At 37.5% G+C, this 21,157-nt stretch overlaps 2 long non-coding RNA genes across 2 annotated transcripts; one reads left to right on the top strand and one right to left on the bottom strand.

Moving 5' to 3' along the window:
- Positions 1-656: 656 nt before the first annotated feature.
- Positions 657-21,032, bottom strand: LOC144091762 (uncharacterized). Its single transcript, XR_013305845.1, has 6 exons — positions 19,984-21,032; positions 13,700-13,806; positions 12,114-12,228; positions 11,818-11,849; positions 7,464-7,623; positions 657-1,068 (listed from the first exon to the last, which is right to left on the bottom strand). It is a non-coding gene; the product is annotated as an uncharacterized LOC144091762 (long non-coding RNA).
- Positions 18,046-19,583, top strand: LOC144091768 (uncharacterized). The gene is made up of 3 exons (XR_013305846.1): positions 18,046-18,133; positions 19,198-19,271; positions 19,421-19,583. It is a non-coding gene; the product is annotated as an uncharacterized LOC144091768 (long non-coding RNA).
- Positions 21,033-21,157: the final 125 nt, after the last annotated feature.

Raw genomic sequence — 21,157 nt, forward strand, 5'->3', positions numbered from 1 at the left:
GAATAATGTTGGAAAAGGAAACATACAGCACATATTACGTGACGCAATACTCACTTAAAGCGAAGAGTCCCAATGAAGTGTACAATTTCCAATCCGTATTCAGGCCCATGCAAGCAGGAGATGATGCAATGCTGAGCCAGGAGATGAGATTGCCAAAAACAACTTTAACTAGGCTGTTGAAGAAGCAGCAAGTGAAGCAGGAGTAGCAGTAGCTGGGGAAACAGAGAATTAGATGCTAAAATTAGCTTGTAGTCCTATCCACATGGTTATTGGTTTTTAATATGTTGCAGCATCAACTGCAAAAATAGTGATGGTAGATTGCACCAGTTATAAACAAACAAGCAGGCAAACAAACAGGGAGTCGGTTTGTCTATCATTATTCCTGTATAGGGAATCTGCCATTTGATTGACATACACTTTCACTCGCAGTACAGCCAGTGTGAGATCGTCTCAGCAATAATGCAGCGTGTAACACTAATGGTGTGTGGAAAGAGGCCTGCGGTCACTACCTTAATCTGCTTAGCTCCCAAAAACAGACAATGTAGCTCAAATATCCCAAAACACATGTAACCCATCAGGGAAGACTTTTCTCTTCTCTTTCCCTGACTGCATGTTACAGTGGTATAAATTGGCTAATTTATTACTTACAAGTAACTCACACTTTTGCGGGACAACCACTGAAATAAACAACACTAAAAAATGAGTACAGAAAAGCTCATGGCAGAAAGGCCAACTGGGTACTTAGGCTTGGGATGGTACTTAAACTTAGGATGTTTGCATTAAAAAAATTGGAGACAGCCTTAGTGAATTTACCTGCAAAGGGTTGCACATTGGGTTCTTGTTGGGCATTTGGGATCAACACAATCAAAAAATAAGAATAATTCCTTTGGTAAAACCGGGAACAAATACATTGGTGTATCTCAACATAGTACTGAAACAGTTATATAATACTCACTTTGCCGCTAGAGCTGTAACTATGTTACCTGGTGAACAAACACAAAGGAACATCAAGGCCTGCCCTTCCTCTTGCACACATGCCAATACCCTGGCCGAAGTGTCGCAAACAACCTGCAAGCATGCATGTGCACAGAGGGTATGAGTGACAGTGCTCTATTGACCTAACCTACACTTGGAGATTGTGCAAATAAAGCTACTGAGGTGTTGGAGTTTATGAGCAAAAAACTCGCGGTGAACTGGCACTGCTCAACTACTCTCATATTTCTTCATCCAGCGTCAAGCTTATCTCAATTTATTGACTTCATATATATGATCACAGATGCATTTGAAAAACATGCACACATTGCAACTACACTCGTGACAACAATTTTCTTATTGCTGCTGTATACTTGCTTGTAACAGTCACAGCATAGTTCCTTTCACCAACTGAGACGCACGTAAATTCCCAGTCATACGCAATATCCTCTTTGGTTGGAATGATGGAACATGGGAGAGAAAGGGTTATTAACCAATGATCAAGACAAATGACATTACTTTGAAGTTAGACATGTTCAAAACATATTTTAGCCTTGAGCAAGGAGCGGTATAATTTAGAGAGTACTGGCACAACCACATTTAGGGTTTTTTATGGACGAGGTTCAGAGGTTCCACCTGTACATTCAAAAGCACAGAGCGCTAATCAACAGTATTTGAAAAGTCTTCCATTTTACACAGCTGGAATTTTCCTTCAGGGATTAATAAATTTTTATTTCATTTTATCTCCATGTAGAACAGTAAGAACATTAGAATCACTAACCCTCAGCAAAATTGTTCTTGTTGAGGCTATAGAGCAACATTGAAGATTATTATAAAAGTACTTATTTTGTCCTCCACTTTTGTTTACCAGTGTCATGAAGTTTGCAGATAACTTTTGAATCTGCCTTTGCTTTTTCTCCTTGTTCTTGGCTATGTTGCTCTTTGTCAGCATGTCGGAATAATGAGGGCAAGAGAGATGCAGTTTGCTCCATAGCGAGGACAGCTCGCTCAGTGACTCCCATGAATATTCAGTCCTGCATATGGTGTTCTGCATTAAGATCTACATGTAATTAAAGCTGTTAATTAAGATGCTCAGTTTGAAAAGGTGCCTGATGTTCATGTCAAGAAGTTTCTTGATCTTAGTTCATAGATTTCCTTGTTCTGGCTTGACAACAGGATATAATCAAATGTAGAATAGCCTATAGGAAACCAATGACAAACATGCATGAATGTCTTTATGCCACATAATTGTCGTGGGCCATTCAGAATGGAGAATATTTAAAAAGTTACTGTTACTCAAAAGACAGTCAAAAACATTTCATCTTTGTCTCTAGGCAATAGTGGAACTTGCAAATCCTGCTTCTTGAACGTTTGCTTTCACATGTGCAAATGGTCAATATCTCAGCCAAAGAACTACCCATAAATTCCCAACACTGCTCATTCTTGTCAGGGTGAAAGGGTGCTGGAGGCTATCTCAGCTGAGCTCGGGCAAAAGGCAGACCCGCTGCGGACCATGAAATCAATTTTAGCTCTTGTTTCTGTCATTATGGAGAATTTGAGGTTACTCACCAAGTGACAAACTAATGACTATTAGAAAAGTAGTTTTTTGTTTGCATTCAACCTTCAGCTTCAGCAGGGGGAGACAACAGTTGGAACCTTCACGAGGTGTCTCCCGAGAGGCCGCCCGTCGTGGCCTGCGAATCCAACAAAACCACCCAGAGCTGCCACCCAGGAACATGGCGCCCTACGTTTTTCATCCAGCCGGATATATTCGCATTGCCCCACACCTCCGGCTACCCCCTGGATGAACTTATCCGCGTTCCAGTGGCAGCTCTAGCGCTGCTGAGGGTAATCGTCAGGCGCCTGAGATGACCTAACAACAACAACAACAGCTTCAGCAGGTACACATATCACCTATTGGGTGTCTGTTTTTGAATAAAATTTTATAAACACAAATATTGTACTTATTCTAATTATGAAAACACACGATGTAGATATTTTAATGTCTTTGGTTTATTTTTAAAAAAAGAATTCTTATTGCTTCGAAATACAAAATTCTTTAGTATTTAATAATAGTATTTGTTACTAACATTTCCATAATACACAACATAAAATTAGATTACATTTAAACCCACTATTTATCAAATTGCAATATATGCACAAATATACTTGGTGAGGTCAAGCAGCAGTTATTTTTTTAAAGTAATATTAGGTTTTTGACTTTAATGTATTATTGTTGCACTTATGAAAGCAGGGGAAAGTTTAACGTCTTAAGACCCAAACTCTTGCAAGGCATGCATTTTTATTTTCTCTTTAATGTTTAGGCTAATTGGGACCTGATGGGTGTAAAACCCCAAAATTCTCTTTTTAAATGATGTAGTTCCTGAGAAAAATTATGTACATATCATAAGTGGACGGCAGGCCCTTGTAGTCCAAAATTTAACCTTGTAGTCTTTGATAACCAAAAATGTGATGTCCACACATGTGGACAACAGGTCATAGGAAGTTAAAAGACACACATTGGTCGCTTTAATTATGCAGCTATACTTTATCCAGGCACTTAGTCTAAAGGATATACGTAACGTTTAGTTATAATAAAAGGATAAGCCGTGTATTTATTCATATTACATAAAGAAGATAGTTCCCTGGGCCATTAGTTTGTTTGCGTTTACAGAGATCTCCATTAACAGTTACATTTATTTTATATAGTAGATATCAATATTTCATAACAATAGATATTTCATTGTGGGTGGTTGTTTGTCTCCATGTGCCCTGCTCTTGGCGAGCTAGCCACCTGTTCAGGTTGTTCCCCCGCCTCTGGCCTGAAATCAGCTGGGATAGGCTTCAGCACCCTCTGCGACCATAGTGAGGATAAAGCGGTTCAGAAAATGAGATGAGATGAGAATAATAGATATTTAATACTTCATATGTATTGAATTATTTGTCTTACTGCAGCAATGCTCTACATGCTTTTCATGAAGCCATATGGTTACACTACACTCTTTTTATGTGGAAGCGCTCTTTTCAAACCCACATTTACTTGATTATTTGATTACTATCCTCATGACATCACTAGCCACTGCAGTGGTCTGTTTTTCCATCAAGCCTTCTAATTATCAACAGCCAAGATGTCCCACTTTTTCTTCTTCTTGCTGACTCAAAAACAGGTACTCATATAAAATTGGAAGTTTTAAAACTAAGTGAGATTTATTTTTCAAGACATAATACTAATTTATTCACTTTCTGCATCGACAATGGTTGCAGATGTGCCGAAGCCTCTCTAAAGTGGCGTTGGGAAAACCATCACTACATTCTGACTGGTCACCAATCAGTCACAGATTCAATATAACCTTTCACAGTCACATTCACACCATCTTGAGCGGAAATGTGCACCACACTACGTGGGCTGGAGTTCAGCGAATGTAGTACCATTACACCATGAGTAACTTGACATTTAATACTCACATGAGCTGCAGCAAATTTCTACTAATAAATGATACAGCCTGAAAGAGAATCTCAACATTTCCGTTATAAAGTACGTGATAGGTGTTTGCCGAACCCTAATTGATTTTTGGCAGCTTTTCTGCAAGCCGTCAAGCTTGCATTTATTGATTACGATTATCTAATTCATTCATGTTGATCTGCTGGATATTTTTTTTACAAATTCTTGCAGTGTAGGATGAACTTTCTGATGGAAGATTTTGGAAACCCAGAGGGCAGTAGCATATTTATCAGTATTGTCCCAGTTTAGACATTAATGTTTGTTAATATCTAACAGTGATGGTATATTTTTGGTTTTACTTTCACGTAATCAATAAATGCAAATCTTGGTTCCTTTCTCCACATTCCGCAAGTCTTGCTTCAAACCTATCTAAGCTATCTCCAGTGGACCAAAACATTATTGTTTGCCGTGAGGAACTTTTAGCCCCACACCCCGCGATTCTTGTGAGGATAAGCGGTTCAGAAAATGAATGAATAAATATTAATAATTGTAAAATAGTATTTATAAAAAATAATTAAAAAAAGTTTTTTCCTCATCACAAACCACATTTGGTTTCAAGACAAGGCCAAAATGAATGTTGTGCCTTAGCCACTTCTTATTTTTCCCTCAATTACCATTGTCAAAACAGCCATGGTTTGTCTGAAGAGTCTAATGCATTTTACATCAAATCATAATGGTGATTATTGAGAGCTAAGAAATGAAGGTTTTAAGAGCTTTTTTAGCAGCCAATTAGAGATCTTGTTGTGGAAACGGCATCAAATTTTCCACAACAAAAGCTCAAAGAAAATTATTAACACCACCCACAGATCTGTAATCAGGTTTTCATGCTGTCATAGCTGTTATGTCAAACTGACAAGAATATGAAGATGAATAACTGAGTCCCAGATTGTGTGTGTCCCGGCTTTACAATGATTGCCAGAAGAAATAGTTCATAGTATCTAAAATAGCTTTTTGTGTATTGGCATCAACATGCCTGAAAGCTTTGATTGTATATTTCAATATATTTTTATTATGAATTTTGTTCATTGCAAAGTGCAGTATCTTATGACCGCTCCATATGGTACTGTCTAAATGCAAATCATGAATAATCGAGTCATTGGATCAGTAGTGTTAGCACCTGTTAGCATGATTGATTAAAAATATCATGGATTTCCTTTCTCAAAATGTGGTGGTTACACTCAAATGTGAATGTAATGCAGGCCAACATGTCATTGCTGACATTGTTGAATAAAGCTGGAAAATATCTAATTCAATCATGTTGATCTGCTGGATTTTTTTTTTTTTTTTTTTACAAATTCTTGCAGTGTAGGATGAACTTTGTGATGGAAGATTTTGGAAACCCAGAGGGCATTAGCATATGTATCAGTATTTTCCCAGTTTAGATGTTAATGTTTTTTAATATCTAACAGTGATGGTACATTTTTGGTTTTACTTTCACGTAAACTTCTGTTGGAAAAATTACGAGCAACAAATGCATTCCTCTCACACCTGTGTGTATATTTGTGGTGTCCGCACGTCTTCTTGTTTCTCTGATCATGACATCATCAGACATGTTGGTGATATGGTTGATCCCCTGCTTTTCTGTGTTAAAACACACCTCAGCGTAACATAATCTCCTGCTGCACTGGGGTTGAAACACCAGCGTTCATGATTGCAAGCTTGCAAACAAACACAGCACGATGAGGGTAAAATCTTCTTTGACATCAATAAAACTCTGAGTCGCATTAGACAGGAAATCACAGAAACATTTCCTAAAACACACACAAGGCATGAAGCAGTCTGGGGCTTTTTTTTGGACACATTATAAATCTTTGCCCACAAAACTTTGATATAGGCTTTCTTTCCTCTTTGCTTACACACTACACTTCTTGAGTTGACGGTGCTAGAGTCAAACACGCAACCATGGTTTCTCCTCACTGTCACCTTACTTTTTAATAATAATAATCCTTGGCTGGCGTATGTTATTCTTCAAATGCCCTGGTTCATTTTTAGCTCCGTGTTGTTGTTCTGCACTTCATGATGTCATTTTGGCAATGGTTTCCAAGCTGCTCTTTGAATACAGAGTTCCATTTTTAAAACCTACTATTAAGCAAGAGGGGAAGTAGTGGTCACTCCCTTTCTATCAATTTTTCAAAAAAAAAATCATGTAGTTTCTGCAGCTTGCAGCAAGACAATACCAATAAAAGTTGAACTTTGTGTTCACAAGAAAAGATAGAGAGTAGGGATTGTGAGCAAAAAAAGCAGAAATAAAGCATTGGCAATGCTTGAAGCTCATTCTGAAGGAGAAACACATCAGTGCTATTGATTAAAGTATTTTCAACCTTGAGTATACTGGGACTCAACCTCAAACATAACACAGCTCTCTACTGGTATTCACACATTCATTCATTTTCTGTGCTATCCTAAAAAGGGTCGCGGGAAATTCCCTGTCCCAGGTGACACCCTGAATTAGTGGTCAGCCAATTGCAGGGCACAAGGAGACAGACACTCACACCTATGGCCAATCAGCCTATCATGCATGCTTTTGGGATGTGGGAGTCAACCAGCGTGCCTGGAGAAAACCCACGCAAGCCAGGGGAGAACATGCAAACTCCACACTGGAAGGTTCGGACCTGGGACCAAACCCTCAATCGACCCACCGGGCCGTCATACATGCTACTTCTTATGTTTTTACATTGTGTATTCCTCATCAATAACTTATTAAACCTGTAAATAAATCAAATTTAAAATAACTTTGGTAAAGCTTGAGTCTGAAATGTCAGTCTTGACCAGTGTATGAACTTCCATTGCCTCCTCCACTATCTTTACAAATGTCACTTGTTGGCCAATCTACAGCATATATAGTTGGACTAGTCAACCGTGAATTTTGTTCCAGTAACAGTTCTAAACAACAGTATCCTGTTCATCATTGCTATGTGGAGCCCTGGGCTGTCAACACATCACCCAGCAAGAATGAATAAATAAGTAATGGTCGTGGGGGGTGTTCTACCTTGACAAAGCCTTGGGGCATCTGAGCAAACTCGAGCTGCCACGGCCTTCCCCTAATCAGCCGCTGTCCATCAACGCTGCCTCAGCTATGCTGCTGACTCGACTCATCTGTAGAATAGGTAGCTTCACCCGTCTCCTCCATTCCTTCTGCCAGTACCAAGCTGCACATGTCAGTGTACACAAATTAGTTGTGTGCTCCAGGACATCACTTAATTGGCACAAGCTTAGTTTTGCAGCTCCATTTCTTCCTCATCTGACAATAATAAAAAAAGAGGGAGGTGCACACAATGTAGAGGGCTGTTTGGAAGTGACCTTGACACACTTCAAGTGTCATTTTTTTCAATCAAGCACTGAATGACCAATATGCAGTCAGTTGTATTTTATATCAAATATTTTCCAGTGTTTTACTGAGCAGGTCCATCATACCCAGTATTAACCAGACTAAAACTAAAGAAAAACAAAGAAATAGCTAAATTAATAAAAATGTAAATGGAGAGTTCTAAAAATTGGTGCATTCTTGTAAACGTTTTATAATGCGAGACGAGAGCGGACTATCATGAGAAAACCTATGCAAGCCTGGGGAGAACATGCAAACTCCACAATGGAAGGTCGGAACCTGGGATTGAACCCTCAATCTCAGGTCCACGCGGTAACCACTCGACCACTGGGCCGCTCGTTTTTAAACAAACATGTAAATGTATATAAATTATTATTATTTAAAAAAAATAGAAAGCATGGTTGTGGTACACTTGATTAGTTTCTTTTCCCTCAAAATATTCCACACTATGAACTTAAATTTCATGAGTCCCAATTAAAGTGAGCAGGACTATATCTGGCATTTGACTGACTCGCAATCAATCAAGAGGAGAACCCCAAGTCTTAATCACAGTCACCCATTACACTGTAGGTGTGACCATTTTTTGAACCTAAAATGATCCTATGAAGATCATTCCAGCAGTACAGAAAATGAATAGGATAACTATTTTATATTCATTCTTATGAATATTAATATTTAAATAGCTGTATTAGTTTGGTTCACCCCATTAAATATCATCATATACAATCTGCACCAAAATTCTAATGATCATAGTCCAGTTCTAAACACCTGTATACTCTTATCTTTTTTTTTAGTTTGTCCCAAACTGCAAGTCCCATGACGGCGACCTTTAAGAGCATAAGCCGTACATGTGCTTTAATAGAACTTCTTTCAATGCTACCACTGTAATTGCGTTGTTTTTCAAAAATCAAAGGTTTTAACAATCACATTGATTGTTCCACATGGAAATAATTATCACACATAACTAGTTGTGTGATTAAAGGAGTGGATGTTAAAATAATCTGATAGTAATCATGTTCTCTGCTCTTACTCATAATTCATTCATGCAAGGCTTACTTTACACAATGTTTATTACCGTGAGCAAAAGACCTTCTCAATCTTTTCTCTTTCACTGTCATTACCCGTCTGTTGAGTCAATCATTTCCCATGCTCTTGATAAGAAACAATAAACTGACCCCCTTCCCATCACCCTGAGGTAATTCCTTTGGGAAATGGAGGGGCCTCTGAAAGACAGAGAGCAAGCGTTTGCAAGACATTGTGTGAGAGTAGGTTAGTGTGAGGGTTTGATTATATTAAGTGTGCGATATTGTGTTTGTGTGTGTATGTGGAATGGCCTGCATGCGGGTGAGTGTGATTGTGCGTGTAAATTTCCCCACAAGTGCCAGTGTGTGATCTGTTTCCAATTAGCCCATTTGTGTTTATGTTGCCTAGAGCCATGACTAATGTCTTCTTGGGCCAGGATGAAGTGGGGATAAAGCCCCAGCTGATGGCCATGAATGAGTTTCCATCTGCTGCAACATCACAATGAAGAACTGGACGGTTGCAGACAGATTAGTGCGACAGGGACTGAAGACGGTGTGCATTAAAGCAAGGGCGGTGATATGGGAATTAGTCATTAGAGACGAACAGGGCTTGAGGGCTCACCTTCATAGTTACTGTACATGCTCAATAAAACCATTTGCACGTCATGACCACAAACATTAAACGGCAAAAATTCACACTTCACTACACATCGCTATTTCATCAAAATGTTATTCTTACTTCTGCGAGAAATTGTGAACTTAATTTTTGTTGTTGTTTTTTTCCTGCAACTGCAAGTGTGACCTAAGTAAAACTACATATCATATACTGCTGTGATGAACCACTCCAAGAGCACCTGGCAGGGAAATATATATACTATATATAAAAAAGTGAGCAGGGAAAATATAAAACCACCAAATTATACATCACTACATGGTAATTTCTATGTGCTTTTCAGTGTCATACAGCCACAGCATGCACACTCAGATTTGGAAGCTTTTTTTAAGCATAGCAATGGGCTACAGCTCAGATGGTGCTAATTACTCATCTCATTTTATGAACCGCTTTATCATCATTAGAGTCGTGCGGGGTGCTGGATCCTATCCGAGCTGACTCCAGACCAGAGGCGGGGGACACCCTGGATCAATGGCCAGCCGATCACAGGGCACAAGGAGACAGCCAACCATGCACTCACACTCATACCTAGGGGCAATTTAGAGTGTCCAATCAGCCTACCATGCATGTTTTTGGAATGTGGGAGGAAACCAAAGTACCCGGAGGAAACCCACGGAGGCCCAGGGAAAACTTGCAAACTCCACACAGGTGGACGTAACCTGGATTTAAACCCAGAGCTGTTAGGCTGACGCGCTATAATTACTTATAAAGATAGTATTAAAACTAAAAGCCCAGATAGGGAATTAGCATAATCAAAGGGAATTCTTTTTTACTTTGTAACATTTATCTTCGGTCTCTGACTCACCTTCACTTTCGGTTATTTTCCAGAAAATGCATCTGCCATGGTGCTGCCTGTACACAGTCCCTTGTGATCATTCATATTTCTCTTTGTGAATCCATGACGAAACCTTTGAAAGTGCCTCTTAGACGCTGCCCCATCCCTGTCTTTCCTGATTATTCTGTTTTTTCTACTGTCTGTGTATTTAAGTTCGAGGAGACATTGTTATTGTTATGATTATGCCTCATGGATGAATTCTGTTTGTGTCTAATAACCTCAAACCTGTTATTTTGGGGCATGACTATCATAACTGCTCCCGGGAAGTGCCCAAGACACATTTACCATTCATGAAAACATTAATAAAACAATAAAATAAATAGTAATTGAATTGATATATAAACAACTGCTATTTTAAATGATGAAGAACAAATGATACACAGTAAATTGATGCTCTAATGCACTTTATGGATAAACTATAAAATCCAGTGCGCTTTATTGTTGGAAAAGTATAGAAATCATTCCTATTGTTTTTAGAGCGTAGGTAAGCACTGCAATCTGCAGTAATGGTTTTCAATAGTAAACAAGGGTGTACTTTTAGTGTCTTCAGTGGGCACACTCACAGCATTAAAAACAGAGAAAAGAACATAATATTCGCGATTTTGATGCCTACATTTTCACAGTTGATGATGTTTTTTAATCAGTCAAATATCACAGGATTGTTAACAACCCTCTATGGTGCATTAAATTCACAAGTTTATTTTCCCAGGTCCAGACCTTCCAGTGTGGAATTTGCATGTTCTCCCTGGGCTTGCGTGGGTTTTCTCTGTGTACTCTAGGTTCTTCCCACATCCCAAAAACATCCACAGTAGGCTGCTTGGATACTTTAAATTGCCCTTGGTATCAGTGTGAGTTTGAATAGTTGTGCCCTGCGATTGGCTGGCCACCAATTCAGGGCATCCTCCACCTGATGCCCGTCGTTAGCTGGGATAGGATAAGCTACAGCACCCCAGCAAACCTTGTGCTGATAGCAGTTCAGAAAATGAATGAATTAAAAAAGGTTCTTCAAATAAATTTAGATGAGATTACTGATTCAAACCAAACTGAATATTCTACATGAATCCAGAAAAAGTTACATGCAAGTGTGCGTGAAGGCACGGGTGTGTTTATGCAAGTGTAATAATAAGGTTTGTGAACTCTTCCTATTTGAAGGCGTTCAGAACCCCAGCTGACTCTATAAATACGCTGCGGCACTTTACATAAGCTTGGTTGTCATTAATGTGGTGCACTTACCTCTTATCCAGAAAGCGCACACACATGCACACAAACATATGGACAATTGCAGATATTTTCCTTGAAGAAACCAATCATGCCTCATAATTGCATGCTCTACTATTAACATAATTGAAGTGTAATTATTAGAGGAGAAATGCCATGCAACCATGATTATAGGAGTTAAAAAAGGAAAACAGGAATGACATGAAATATATCCAAACAATTTTTTCCAATGTATTTAAATTACAGCAGAAAACAAAATTAAAGACTTACCATCGCAGAAACTGCATTCAACTGGCAATGTGCTGAAAGAAAATATCAAATGTCATACAATGCATCTCCAAAGGAAGACTGAGTATGTGTACTGCACTTTGGCCTTGTACATCAACTGAATTTTGCATGCATTGATGATTCAAAGAAGGATTTGGATTTAAAAAATGCACAGGTAAAAGGAAACATCAAAAGAAGAGGTGGGGCAATCAAACGCACCCTTTATGTGTATGCATATGCATACTGTGTTTCACTTATATGTCAGGGGATGGTCCAAATCCCTGTAGAAAATTAATTACCTAGTGCCAATCATATGGAGGATTTGTGGATTTTTCCCTCCTCTTCTCCAAGTCAGTGGACAAGAACCTCTCCCAAGACATTTTACTCTCAAAAACTGACTTCTATTTCAGGTACCTGCGGGACAAAGAATTTCCAAAGTAAATCAGATGAGGAGAAAGCAAGCCACATTATCACTCTGTCAAAATCGGCTTACTCTATCACATTTACATTTGGCACTTAGTTTTGTCATTTGCCATTCAGAGCATTTACATTATTAGCAATGGATCAACATTGTAGGTGTCAAGAAATTGTGATTTTCTTTTTAATTGAATGTTCTTAGAAAAAGCAACTTCATAATAATGCATTACCTCAAACACTGTTAAATTGAAAATCTTTGTGAGTTCCCGTGCTTCATTTTGTTTAGTAGTGCATCTCCTAGCCATTTCCATTTTCTACATATTTCCAGCTATTTAGGTTTGACTCTTCTTTTCAAGTAAAATATTATTTTCTTCCCATTGAGCTTCATTCTGATTGATTAGTGCTTTTATCTAGAAGTCGACAGGATATGCAATAGAAGAGAAGACATTTTAATAAGATAACTCAAAAACATTTAGAGTATTCACACCCTACTCCGAGGGTATGTGTACATTAAGATGAATGTTATACCAGGTATTTCACACCTATTATTACACAGGTTATGATTTTTTTTAAATTGAATGTTATACTATTGAATGTAGTATAAGCAGTGTAGACCACCATTTTGTTGATGTTTTTCAGTCGTAAGGATTACAGTGCATCACTTTAAAAAAAACGGAGTATACAAACTGTTCTAATGTGTCTATTAAAATCTTAATGCAGGCCTGTTTCTAATCTCCTTATGTTTTGGTATTTTAAATAATGTCACCATGTTGTTGAGCACATCCAGGAAGTATGCATATTAAAAGGCATTGTGATATTGTGCCTTGCTAAAATGGAAAACCGACTGACTTATACTTGACTTTGACATTTTAAACCTCACCTAAAGATTTGAGAGAAGTTTGTAAGAATTTCAGCCTATAAATCAGAAATTCAGAACTCCTTTTATGCTTGTGCTCATATTTTTCAGCAATTACTTTCAAACAGATTCTATGTATTTAGGAGAAAATTATCCATTTGATGTTTCATTATCTTTAAGTTGTTTCTTAAACAAACTAGCTAATACTTTGAGATAACACAAAGTTATTTGATTCCATGTGTAACCAAAAAGTATCCATGATGAATAAAAGGCACACCCTTTTGCTGTCATTGCTTCTTCATGGTCCTTAAATGACATTTGTGTCATTTGACCATAGTTTAAAGAATCCTTAAGTGACAGCATGTCCTCTTCTCCCATCGCTTTTGAAATTCATACCTCATCTTTGTACAACGTCGAAACATTTGCAGGTCCTATTAAGACTGTCAGTCCATAACTCTACACAATGGCAAATGTGGCTGGAGGCCAAATGTGTATGTATGATACTGTGATATGACTAAGATGAAGCTCAATACAATGCTGCTTTGTGTGTGTGCGTCAGACAGGAATGTGGAACGAAAAGGATGTCCCAGATGCCCTTGACTTGAGTGTTACCTGAGTTTACTTTGATTTTACTGAGCCTCTTCTTTTTTTAAAATGTCCCTGGCAACAATCTCCCATTTCTTAAACTCTTCTCTTATTCCATATTGATCTCCTTCACACTGAAATATAAAAAAAAAAGATAATTAACTGATAATCAAATACAGTTCTGTCTGCTCCCCATGGTTGGCTGGGATAGGACCCAGCACCCCCTGTGGCTCTTGTAAGGATAAGCGGTACGGAAAATGAAATGAAAAATACAGTTTATGGATTAAAAAACAATTGAATTGTTTTTTAATCCATAAACTGTATTTTTCAGGTCCTATTAAGTGGTGCTGGAACCTACACCGAATTGAATTCGGTGTAGGTTCCAGCACCACTTACAACCCTTGTGAAGATAATCGGTTCAGAAAATGAACAAATTAATGAGTTAAATAATAAATTGGGGAATCAAACCTGCATTTGATAGGTAATAACCCAAAACATTGGCAAGTGAAATAAAACACAAGAAAAAGAAAAATAGCACTATTGTCCTTTTACGTTTGAACACATTCAAAATAAGAGTTAATGGATAAATACAACTCACAAGGTCACAATTTAGCATTACCTGGTTACAATTGCAGCTAATTTGAGTTCTGACCACAGGGGTTAAAAAAGACCAATTCTGAAGACATTATTTTTGGGTGTAAGATTTTGACCCAATGAAAGCAAAAAGGATAAATGTGAACATTAGGATCTCTGGTTGCACCATTAATTATTGCCGTGGTTGAATAAGTTGTTTTGTTTTTGTTATTTAAAAAAAAAAAAAAAATTAAAAGGGAAATAGTAACAAAAATAGTATGAACGCTTGATATACCAGTACAACTAAATCCATATCAATGATGGTGAAAATAACAACAAAATCAATGACCGTGCTAATGACAAAAATATAAATTATAAATTAGATGGTGTACAGATATTGTACATATAATATGTTGCTCAACTCACACAGTGGCTGTCAACCAGGCTGGACAACCGTATCCACCCCCTGCAGGATACTCTGACAGCTCCTTCAAAGATGGGCTTTTTACTCCCGCACTGTGTGAGATTTTGCTTGCTTCTTACTGCCTTAGTTAACAGAGAATACAACCACAACTGCCGGCCACCATTGAATAGATGCATAAATTGGATACATTGGTTCAAAAGTTCTTGTTTCTATTTTGTCCAATGTCCAAAAACAGTACAGCATGTAGGAGCGGCACTCTCTGGTGTTATACAAAACTTTTATTTACCTAAGGCCCTCCGTACCCTTTGATTAAAGAACTTAGTCTGGGCCTGACAGATACAGGTCTCAGCAAGCTAGTCAAGTAGTGGGTCTATCGCACGAGATCGGCTGTTACAACAGAAGGCCAAACAGTTCCAATTTCAGAAAACTCCAAAGACTCTTACATGAGTAATGAAGATAATGATGATTAAAAGAAGAGGTTCAGGAAGATGCGGACACTTCAAATGTTTTCATACTTCAGCTTCTATTTGTTGTTGATACATTTAGGGGGGCGGGCGGTTTGAAGTTCTTTTGAACTCATGTCGGTAAACGAAAATACCTTTAGTCATGCCACATTAGTCTTAATTATGCTTGCTATTTTCATAGCGATATTATCCTAGATTCCAAAATACTATCCTATACTACAAAGTGTAGATCTGAGCTTGTAGCATGGGTGGACTTCATAAAAACAGAGGTAATGAGGTAACTTGTTTTATCACGTTAATCCCTGTCCACCACTGTTTATTTTTCCCAAGGAACTGGTTGTTGATTACATCCATGCATGTGCGCTGAAAGGTCTCCTCATATAGAGTAGTATGCCTGTTTGTCGCCTTCTCTTGGTATTTTTCTATTTCTGAACTTTCAGTGCCAGGAAACTATGGCAGGACACATGTTATTTTAGTCACTAATCTAGAAGGGATTCCAGATTTGTGATTGGTGTTCTTAGCAAGTTATGGTTTTTACACCCTTTTTCATCTGTGCACTATTTCTAGTACGACAAAACAACAAATAATATACAGTATTCAACAATGATTTCAGTCATACAACAAATAATATACTGGATACATATCAGTCAACTTGACTGATCCACCTGGCATCTGTTTTGTTTGAAAGTGTAACTAACAGGAATTCACTCACAAATATTTTTTTTCACTTCGATATTGTAGATTGCTTTGTGCGACAAGAAGATTGGGAATACAACTCCTACCCTAGTTGTAGTCTTATTGTCTACCTCTGTGGAATTTAGTCTACTTCCGGCTCTTCCGTTTTGCATTCAAGTGGAGGCTTTTGCATTGGTGCTTTGGCTAATTTACATTGGTGCTTTGTTCAATATACATTCATGTTGTGTTTTTTCTTTTTTTTTGTAAAGTGCTTGAAGTTTTAGCAATTTGAATGTGCTTTTTTTCTTTTTGCAAGTGTTTGGACACTTTTCGCAAACTGGAGTTTTGGCCAGATAATAAACTGATGCAATCAACGTGCATCAATACCTTCAGAACTAGTATAAAATGAAGTGTGGCAAATGAGGGTAAGATATTAGATTCAAAGGCATTTACAATAATCAAAATGGCTCAAAAACAAGACTTAATTTACAGGAATAAAGAAATTCAAGACACTCTTACATTTGCTTTGGTAGTACAATCTAGTAAACCTCATACCATATTCGTATGGTGTAAATTTTAGACTCTAAAGTTTGCTACACTAATTCAAGTATATACAACTGATTCTAGGGTAAAATAGGGCTAAAATAGACTTGGCCTTACACACAGAAATGCTATTGTAATGAAACACTGCCGCCCTCGTCTGGATTCAACGAAAACTGCGCCTTATTGGGTATTTAGTGTTAAAAGGATGAGTGAAATGTGCTAAATTGTGTTCGTTTGCTGAATTAATTCATCCATTCATTTTCTGAAACACTTATCCTCACAAGGCTTACACTCCAGCGGCTGAATTGTTAAACGAAAATATTTGTGTTCCCATCCAATTATCTTCTTTTGTAGGAACTGAGATGAAAATATGGGAATTAAAGTAATTTCAGTCATGTTTGGTACAAAAAAGGTGGTGGTGGTCTGGTGGAGGGTACGGGTTACTTCTTTAATCACACCATATAGAAGAAAATTAAATTATTGCGTTTTGTAAAAGAGATCATGAGATAAAATGCGAACTCTACTTGTCCACATTAATTGGTGTATTAATAAATAAATTACAGAATGCTCTCACTATGTGTATTGACAGAGATCCGTCTTTACGGATGTTCAAAGGTGAGCCAATGAACCATATGGATAAGGACAATGAATAATGCATCATGGTTCTCTAACAAAATCAGGGTCATATGAATGACACAGGTGGTGCCAGGATGCTTTGGGCAGGATGGCCGCAATGGTTCAAGAGATTTAATGAGTATAGCAAAGTATAAAGTAACTGTGAGGGTCATTTAATAAATAAAGTGACTTTTTCAGACTTCTAATTTCTTATTTGTCACCTTTTACTCTTTCCTCTCCTACATTATGAATTTGAGTTAAGCAGGCTAATCTATCACTAAATTCCTGAAATCCCTTCACGACTGGGAATTTTAATCACCTCTTTCGTTTCATATTACAAACATATCTAGGGGTTTGATAATAATTCCTTTACCTGCCTTTGAGTTAAATAAAGGATTAGCAATTTTAGTTTATGTCATCACCAAGAAGAGAAAAATCAACAGTCACTTCTGGCCATCTAAACATTGCTACTTATATGCTTCAGAATGGGGAAAATAAGTCTTCCCGATCATAATTAAGAATTCTGATTGTGCTGAATCATGACTTCTTCTGTGCCAAATGTCATTCAACAACCTTAACATGTTACAACGTGTAAACTGGAACCTGCTTTTTCTAGCTTGTTTACAATGGCTACATAACACATTTACCACGCCAGCAAGGCCTTCCAAAGTGCATGTACGATGCAAATAATCTCCTGGCCACACTTTTGGCACGCCTCGATCCCACCTCCATGCCACCTGTGCTTCGACTGTTTGGGGAGAACAGCCTTTCTTGGCCGCATTTGCAGCACAACTTGCTGCTACTTTTGCAAGTACTACCATATTTGTTTGAGGATAACGCACAACATTTTGCACCTAAAAAACAGAAGCAAAGTGAACTGAATAAATGTAAATTTAAGCTAAAGTTTTAGCATAATATTCATGTATTACATCACATCTACATCTTTTTTACATCACTAATGAGCTGTGAAGTTGCATCATTTAACATCGTCACTACCTTTTACGCACTGCTCTATGATGTGGTTATAGGCTGTACGTACTGTGCCATGGCCAAATGGGTGATTTTGTGATTTAAAAAAACAATGCATAAAGTTGTCTCAAGAATGTTACACATCCTAATTCTGACTCTATTATTCAGTAAAAATATGGCAGGTCCTATATCGAGAAGGTATTTTTTTTCATTTTATTTGAATGTTATCACCAAAACGTTACGTTTCTTCCTGTTGCCGTTCTTGCTTTTTTGCCTGAGCACTATTGGTGCTAGATGTAGAAAACGAGCGATCAAATATGGCTGTCTTTTTTTCAAAACCCTTTTATAGTTATTTCACCGAAGAAAATACTCTAGACAAGATCATCAGAAATGCAAGCAACAACAGAATAGAACACCTATGGGTAGCATGAGAGCAGCTCATCCCAGGTGTAAAATTGTTTTGTATTTGATATTTTTTGTGCATGAGGCCAGGGTAGCTCATAAATGGTAAATGAACCTTTACTTGTATAATGCCTCAGAGCATGTTGACATTTGCTTACTCATGACACATCATCAGGAGCATTGTGGGGGTCATCTCATCTCATTTTCTGAACCACTTTATCCTCATTAGGGTCACAGGGGGTGCTGGAGCCTATCCCAGCTTACTCCGGGCCACAGGCGGGGGACAACCTGAATTGGTGGCCAGCTGATCGCAGGGCACAAGGAGACAGACAACCATGCACACTCAAACCCATAGCTAGGGGCAATTTAGTGTCCAATCAGCCTACCATGCATGTTTTTGGAAACCGGAGTACCCAGAGGAAACCCACGCAGGCCCGGGGAGAGCATGCAAACTCCACACAGGTGGACGTGACCTGGATTTGAACCCAGCACCCCAGAGCTGTGAGGCCGACGCGCTAACCAATCGCCCCACCAGGCCGCCATAGATATGGGCATTGAACCGACAAACGTTTTGGGGATGGCTATACCTCTGAGCCGTCCCATTAGAATGCAAGACGAAGGAGGGTCTAATTTAATTCTTGAGAAATAAATGTCACTATTTTCATGTATTTTTGTTAAATGATCTGCTATCATTTTAAGGTCACTTGCTGTAGTATTTAAAAGCACCTTTTAACTGTTGCGTCGTTTCCTTTAAACAATACAGCCTCAGAAATAGCTCTCGATAATATAGAACATGCACGGACGCTTTGCAACAAACTATACCAGTTTTTTTAATCGATTTGTCATCTTTCGTTTTCCAGAATTGACGACCATCCTCCAAAAATTGAGTTCTATTATTCCAGCAACCTTCAACCACATACTAGTGATACTGATGGTGAGATACCAATTCTTGCTGTATCTGATCAACAATGGTTAACATAGTTACCAGCAGCTTACATTCAGGATAGCTTGTTACATGTTTCCTGCTTTTTTTTTAAAAAAACATTAAAGCTGTTTATATAAATGACTAATTTTTTTTTGCAGATTACGGCGAGAGGCCTCTGTTTTACAAAGATAATTTTTATTCCCCAAACCTTGAGGATGAATATTAATAAAGCACTCATCAGATCAGAGTGATGCGCTACAAAACAATTCCAAACATTCCAATATTGTTACTCATCTTGTGGTAATAAAATATCAGAAATCATTATAACTGTGACTCTCATAAGAACAAAGCTGGAAACATCTTACCATCGTCCAGGGAGACATTGAGTTTAAAACATTCAGTGCACACCTTGCACACTATACAAAATGTTTGTCAATTTTAATCATAAATGATTAGTGGTTAAGCTCTATTAACGATTCAGAAGTAATGATACAATATTTCTGGACCAGAGGGGTATTTAGTGCAATATGCAACTTAATATAATCGTTTTGAATGCATTGTGATGTAATAATAAGAGGACGTGAGGATTTTTTTATTAAAGAAATCACACCCAGGAACCAGGAAAAAAAATCCAAAAATAAATATTTCACTTCCTACATGTTAAATTGATACAATGTTTTGAATAACAGATATTGAATTTATATGACAGATATGTACATACCTTTTATTTAGCCACCACAGCAGTGAATATTCTGTCTAGATGCTCGCTGTACAAAGTCACTTCATGATTACCACAGACGATTTTCTTTATTTTCAGGAATTACCTGCTTGGGGCTTTGTGGCCACATCCTTTAAAAAAAAATCCCGTATTTAGAAACATTCCTTTAAATATATATATACCATCAAATGATCTCTTACAAATAGATGTTAGTGAGAGGATGTAGAATGTTGTTATTTGTCCCCACTGCAGAACAATAGTGCTGCGCTAGTCATTCTTCGGTTTAGCTTCTCTTCTAAATAACCTTCATTGCAGAAAACATCCTTATGGTAACATAGGTACTGGGAAAAGGCATGTTTTGAAAAGAATGAAGCTCCAACAAATCGTGCACATATTCCAGTACATAACAGACTACCAGTGATAGCATATGAAGGGCAGAGGGGAAAAGGTTGATTAAAACACTATATCATCATTCAATCACACTCTTAGTAACGTCATTTCAAATGTTGTGGACATGATAGAGAAAGATCCCAATAAATTATGAAAAAGAGGCACTAGTAGTGGAGGACTCTGCTCCTGTGTATCTGCTGCACAGGGGGCCTGTTGTATCTTATTCTAATTTTTTTCTTTCCCTATTCTCTCTAAACATGAAGTCTTGCTGACATCCTCCTGTATATTCATTCAATTCATGTTCTTATAAACCTTCTTAGATGTGATACTTGTATTTTTGTAACTCAATAGTGAAGCACAATATCTAAGTTTTAAGTGTCAACACAGGATGTCAAGTACACGTTAAGTGGTATGCATACAATGCTGAACATCAACTTGACTGTTTCATCCTTTACTGTCTACTGTTGTTTGTGTTGGTAGTGTCCTTTATCACAAAATGACTTTCATGTCACATAAAACCAACTCGTGCATGGAACTGCATTATGCTGGATTCTAGTTAAGTCAATCAGGTCTGTCAATGCAAGAAGGGTTATTTCTTCATACATACCCCAAATGTACAATGTCAAAGGAAACATACGTATATATATATATATATATATATATATATATATATATATATATATATATATATATATATATATATATATATATATATATATATATATATGTATATGTATATATATATATATATATATATATATATATATATATATATATATATATATAT

The sequence above is a fragment of the Stigmatopora argus genome, chromosome 2, assembly GCF_051989625.1.
Source record: "Stigmatopora argus isolate UIUO_Sarg chromosome 2, RoL_Sarg_1.0, whole genome shotgun sequence".
NCBI lineage: Eukaryota > Metazoa > Chordata > Actinopteri > Syngnathiformes > Syngnathidae > Stigmatopora > Stigmatopora argus.